Raw genomic sequence first — 6,769 nt, forward strand, 5'->3', positions numbered from 1 at the left:
TGTAAATCGGGTATCAGGTTAAGAACAGCTCCAATTTACTGCTTCTAAAAACTTCCAGGGGTGGGAAACTCCGGCACGTCTTTTTGAGTCTCCCACCCAAACAGCAAGGACATTTTTGGACCACCTGTTCATGCGCTAATCCCACCTTGTCTATATTTATTAGGAGCATTTGTCCGTGTATCAAGCTAAAACTACTTACTATTGTCACTGAAGCCTACAGTGCTGAATAAGAAAAGTAAACTTTCAGAATGAAACATTATAGTACAAAGGTTATCCTGCTCCTGTACCAGCTGACGTGAAAGTGAACCAATCACACTTCATAATTATACCATAAACAATTCAATAAAAAGATGAGGAAATACCATTACAATCATGAAGTCCATTGATGAGCAAAATACGACACCATCCAAGGTACTGTAATATCATAAATCAATAAAATGCATGTTGGATGATTTCTCAACGGTCTCCTGGTCATTCCAAGAAGGTCAAGACCACAAACGTTTAAAAAGAATCCACTTACCCATCATCCTGGGGATTCAGATATACAAAATAAAATAATTGCAATGAACCTGCACCTCACCTGACGTCACTATTACGTCGGAGGGATCACGCGGTACAGTTTCAACACTTACACCAATGCGACATTCCGCAACACTTGGGGACACGTAAAGTCAGCTTCACACAGTTTTACAGACAACCCCTGTCCATACATGTCCATGAGGCATAGAAAGTGAGAGAATGTGGCCCACGCTGACATGGCCCAACACATGCTCACAACTCTGAAAGGCCCCTTCCACTAGCACCAGTGAAACAGAGCCCTATCAGCATGGCATGACTGCCACCAGCTCCTCGTTAGATATAAGCCTGATCTGTTAACAGGATAATATCAGGCCAGAAATCAGCCCCGGTAGCATGTGAAGTTAAAAACAGAGAACACAGATGTGTGGGTTCGTGGATCGAGTTGAAAGAGCAGCCCAAGGTTAAATTATATATTTAATCATCCTAAGGGCACACTAGACAATACCTATATACATTATGGTTATACATATACAAGGGTTATATATGCAAATATACTTTTGTACTACCTTGTGTAAGCAGAGGAAAACATGTCAGTTACTGGTTTGATGTTCGACCATGTGCTGGGTCGCATGGGGTGCCAGCTGGTTCCACGTCCTTTCAGCATTTTAATTGATGTGGCGCCCTCCGTTGGAAGTGAAAAGCAAGCATGAAAAAGAGACAGAGAGCACGTGGCCTTACACAAGCCTTTATCTCAGTTGGTTGGTCACTCCTTTTTACGCCCTCGGGATGGTCCTTTTCCCCCTCAACTGGACATTTGTGGTTTATGTTAAGTTCACATTAGCGTTGTGTGGTGCTGCGTCGGGCACAGCCGCGGCGACACATGCGTCATGCGGCCCTATATTTAATATGGGGTGCGCATGGACATGCGTTGTCTTGCATTTTGTGATGCATGCGTCATTTTGGCGCAAGCGTCAGGGCGCAGAGGACGCTGCATGATGCATTTTTTTTCTGCGCCAAAAATCATGCAAAAATGAACGCATGCGTCACAAAAAGCTGTGTTTTGCATGCGTTTTTGCATGCGTTGTGCGTTGCGTCGCTGACGCAGCAACGCACAACGCAAATGTGAACTTAGCCTTAATCTCTCAAAACCTACAAAAGCTCACAACGTCCCAATAGTAGGCATTAGGGCGGTGGTTCTGGCGCGATCAGATCCAGCTAGGCCCCCAATACGCTTGGTGACCAAACATGGTTTTGTAACTTGGCTTCTACTAGCCGTGATGCGTATCTCCCCATACTGGGGTGCTAGAACGGATCGAGGCCCTGGAAGGTGTTTGGTCTGTTCCAGAAATCTTAAAAATGTAACCAATGTATGGCTAGGATGTACGATAATTCATCCTCCATAAATCTCCTTATGGAATCATTTCTGACTGGAGAAGCAGTTACACAGAGTAGGCTCCACAGGAGGTCATCCTGTGATAGATTACTCTAAGACTTTAGCAACAGATTTGGGGTTGATTGTTTCAAAATGAGACCCAACTTCATGGACCTAACTTGTTTTTCCAGCACAGTCCATGAAGTCTAGATTTATCCAAAATCTAGGAGTTTGGACGACATGGTAACAAATCATGGCCCTCAGTCCATCTCTGAAGTAGTTTGATGATTTCTGCCATTTTTTTTAAACGATGATGCTGCCATTAATCAGTATGGATGCCATGATGTGGTATACTTGGTTTGGAACAATGTTTAGGTGGGTGCTACATATCAAAACTAAAATCCACATGAATGCCAGAACCAATGATTTCCCAGCAGATGTTAGTCCAGGTCACTAGTTGGCTTCTTTACCTTTTCCCACATAATTGTCTATTTATTATAACTGACCACCTTTCATTGCGTCATGGCTCGTTTCTGATCCTATAGTGCCCATCGTGGTTGCTTATGGTGGTGAAGGTATCAGCAGGATTACTCTACGCAGCTCCGCATATAGCAAGTCTTGTACCAAATCACAGTTTGACCCAAATGAAAGTCTCCCAGATCCTTGAGAGACTTCTCCATTTTTCCCCTTTTTATAACATCCTAACTTCAATAACTGACCGTTCACATGCTGTCTTATATAACATACCCATTGAAAGAGCCACAGATAATCAGTCTTATTTATTGGTTTTCATTCTGGTTTGAATGTTTCGGCTGCTTGGTGTGTATACGTCCTGTGCTGCCCCCCCTCCCCCTCCACATACTGTACACACCTGTGTGGGTGGGAATGTTAGGATCTCATAGAATATATCAAATGTCAATGATACTGTAGTCCCACTAACATCTAATTGCACAGCTTGTATACCTGGACACAACATAAAATAACTACTTTACACAGAACTTATTTTACAAAAGGACCAGGAGACTCATTACGGGAGGAGGAAAGATGGATACTTAATAGGAAAGGGTTCTTTACAGCTAGAGCAGTCAGACTGTGGAATACCCCATAGAAAGAGATAGCAATGGCAGACACTATATCAGACTTTACGAAAGGACTGGATGCTTTTCTCATTAAAAATTGGCATTGTGGGCTATAAATCTAGCTATACAGAAAGTGTAACTGCTAGTGATGAGCAAACATGCACGGATAAGTTGTTTTCAGAGTATGCTTGTGTGCTAACCGAGTGACTTCGGCATGCTTGAATAATATTTTCAAGTCCCTGTAGGTGCATGTCTCATGGCTGTTCAACAGCAGCAACACATGCCTGGATTGCCTAACAAACAGGAAATCCCTGCATGTGTTGAGACATGCAGGTGTGGGGACGCAAACGTATTATTCAAGCAAGCCAAAGATACTCAGCATATAAGCATGGTCAGATAACACCTTATCTGAGCACGTTTGCTCATCACTGGTAACTGGTTAAGGAAGGTTAAGTTTGATGTATATGTATTTTTTCAACCTATGTAACTACACAGGGTCGGCTCCAGGTTTTTGAGGGCCCCGGGCGAAAGAGTCTCAGTGGGCCCCCTTTAGCACATACCACGATTCATGATGCAGATACAGCAAAGAAATATAGCACAGCCACGTAGCATATAACACAGCCAAGTAGTTTATAACAGCCCACGTAGTATATAACACAGCCCACGTAGTATACAACACAGCCCATGTAGCATATAGGACATCCCACGTAGTATACTGCACAGCCACGTAGTATACTGCACAGCCACGTAGTATATTGCACAGCCACATAGCATATAACACAGCCCACGTACCATATAACAGCCCACGTAGCATATAGCACAGCCACATAGTAAATAACAGTCATGTAGTATATAGCAGAGCCAATGTAGACAATAGCACAGCCCCGTGACGTATATAACACAGCCCACGTAGTATAATACAGGAAGCCCATGTAGTATATAGCACAGCCACATAGTATATAACACAGCCCACATAGTATATAACACAGCCCAAGTAGTATATAACACAGCCCCGTGACGTAGTATATAACAGCCCCCATAGTATATAACACAGGCAGCCCACGTAGTTATAGCACAGCCAGCCATGTAGTATATAGTCTACAAGTCCCAGCATCACTCAGATGCCATACTGTAGGTCTGTGTAGGACTACAAGTCCCAGCATCACTCAGATGCCATACTGTAGGTCTGTGTAGGACTACAAGTCCCAGCATCGCTAAGAGATAACACATTGTAGCACAACTGCACAAGGACTAGTCTACAAGTCTCAGACAGTACTGTCTTGCACAGAGCAGAGGCCATGATCCACTCCCGCCGCTGCCTGTCTCTGTGGCCCGTAAGTCGTACCACTACCTTGTCCTCCCAGTCTGCATCCCCCAGCAATGCTTTGGGGCCAGGAAGGAAGACTCACTGCTTCACTTTCACCATCACGACTCACGCAGTCACCCCCGTTGTGGACACAGTGTACTGACTGCTGCTCTTCTTTCTGCTGCTTGGCGCTGCCGCACTGGACCTGGACGGTGGACGTGTCGGGACGATTTGTGAGCTCTTAGGATGACGAGCTCGTCCTCACTCTCACCCGCAAGGGACGACCGCCGGCCCGGAAGTGACTCTTCGTATCCTCATGGTGAGTATTCCAGCAGCTGCGCAGCAGAGCAGCGTCAGTCCCAGAGAGGTCTGTGTGCCGCCTCCTGCTGCCGGGGATGCCAGCCTCAGCTCCGAGTCCTGGCTGGGAGTTGACTGTGTAGTGTAATACACACAGCACACTAGCACATGAATGTAGTCCGGCTTCAGGAGCCCCCTAGGAGCGCATGATGCGCATCAGTGTCGTACCGTTATGGGCCCCCCCGTCTCGTCAGGGCCCCGACACTTGCCCGGGTGCTGACGCCGGCCCTGTAACTACAGATAAAACCAGAAGTTTACATACACTATATAAAGACACATACACATGTTTTTCTCAATATCTGACATGAAATTAGAATAAACCTTTCCTGTTTTAGGTCAACTAGGATTACCATAATCATTAATATTTGCCATAATAATGAGAGAATTTTTAAGGCATTTTATTACTTACTGCAAAGTAAAAAGTGTACATACATTTAATAAGTATTTGGTACCATTGTCCTTAAAGTGAATGACTTGGGTCAAACATTTGGGCTATCCTTCCACAAGCTTCTCACAATAGTTGGGCGGAATTTGGGCCCATTCCTCCTAACAAAACTGGTGTAACTGATCCAGGATTCTAGGTTGCCTTGCTCGCACCTGCCCTTTCAGCTTTGCCCATAAATTTTCAATAGCATTGAGATCAGGGCTTTGTGATGGCCACTACAAAACATTGACTTTGTTATCATTATGCCACTTTGTTACCATTTTGGCAGTATGCTTCGGGACATTGTCCATTTGGAAGACCCATTTCCGCCAAAGCTTTAACTTCCTGGCTGATGTCTTGAGATGTTGCTTCAGTGTAGCCAGAAAATCTTCTTTTCTCATGAAGCCACCTATTTTGTGAAGTGCACCAGTTCCTCCTCCTGCAGCAAACCAACCCCACAACATGATGCTGACACCCCCACGTTTCACAGTTGGGATGGTGTTCTTAGGCTTCCAAGCTTCTCCCTTTTTCCTCCAAATGTAACGATGATCATTATGCCCAAAATGTTTAATTTTAGTTTCATCAGACCACAGGACATGTCTCCAAAAGTTAAGGTCTGTGTTCCTGTGTGCATTTACAAACATTAATCTGGCTTTTTATGTTTCCTTTGGAGTAATGGCTTCTTCTTGGCAGAGTGGCCTTTCAGCCAATGTTGATACAGTACTCGTGTCACTGTGGATATCATCTTCACAAGGTCTTTTGCTTTTGTCCTTGGGTTGATATGCACGTGTTGGACCAAAGCAAGTTCATCTCTGGGACACAGAACCCGGCTCCTTCCTGAGCGGTATGATGGCGGGCCATTGACATTCCCATCTTGTTTGTACAGATGAACGAGGCACCTTCAATTATCTTTAAATTGTACCCAAGGACGAGCCAGACTTGTGCAAGTCTACAATTCTCTTCCAGATATCTTGGCTGATTTCTTGAGACTTTCCAATGCTACACATACAGAGTGTTTCAGGTGTGCATTAAAAAATACATCCACGTGTGTCTCTAATTAACTCAGATGTTGACAAAAAACAGAAGCTTTCAAACACATGACATCATATGGGCAGTCCAGAATTGTTTAATGGTATAGTAATCTTAGTGTATGTAAACTTTTGACTTTGCAGTAAGTAATAAAAATGCCTTAGAACATTCTTTCTCTCATTATTCTGGCATTTGGCAAATAATAATTATGATAATCCTAATGGGCCTAAAGTTTATTCTGATTTCATGTCAGACATTGAGAAAAACACTATATAAAAAGACACACATGCATGTATGTAAACTTCTGGTTTTAACGGTGTATAGCAAGTATAGAATGTTTTCATTTTTTTCCCCCACAGATACAAGTTGTCCTCTATATATACACATTATTCATGCTAGAATAGTCCATGAGAACAACAATAAGATGGTGCAAAAAGGTGTAAGTCAGTGGAAACACTTTAGATAAAACAAAAAAGTGCAAAAAGAAAAACAACACGAGCAACATCCATAATGACCGTCATATTACTACTGTCGTGTACATTACAATATTACTTAGTGACAGTGCCCATTTTGGCTTTACTCAGACATGTGTCACTTTATGTGGGAATAACTGTACGTAGCCAAAAACTAAAACACCATAAGCACTGTACAGAGATACATTATAGAAGGAAGAACAGGACACA

The 6,769-nt window shown here is 43.5% G+C and overlaps 1 protein-coding gene across 3 annotated transcripts in view; it reads right to left on the bottom strand.

Moving 5' to 3' along the window:
* LOC138665748 (lysosomal acid lipase/cholesteryl ester hydrolase-like) overlaps positions 1-247 on the bottom strand; it is a 35,426-nt gene extending 35,179 nt beyond the window's left edge. The window contains exon 1 of one of the 3 annotated variants that reach the window (XM_069753516.1): positions 200-237. The gene's annotated coding sequence lies outside the window, so the exon portion shown is untranslated. Of the gene's footprint in view, positions 1-199 lie in introns of all 3 variants that reach the window. The other 2 variants (XM_069753515.1, XM_069753512.1) reach the window with 2 other exon arrangements.
* Positions 248-6,769: the final 6,522 nt, after the last annotated feature.

Source organism: Ranitomeya imitator, chromosome 2, assembly GCF_032444005.1.
Source record: "Ranitomeya imitator isolate aRanImi1 chromosome 2, aRanImi1.pri, whole genome shotgun sequence".
In the NCBI taxonomy this organism is placed as follows: Eukaryota; Metazoa; Chordata; class Amphibia; order Anura; family Dendrobatidae; genus Ranitomeya; species Ranitomeya imitator.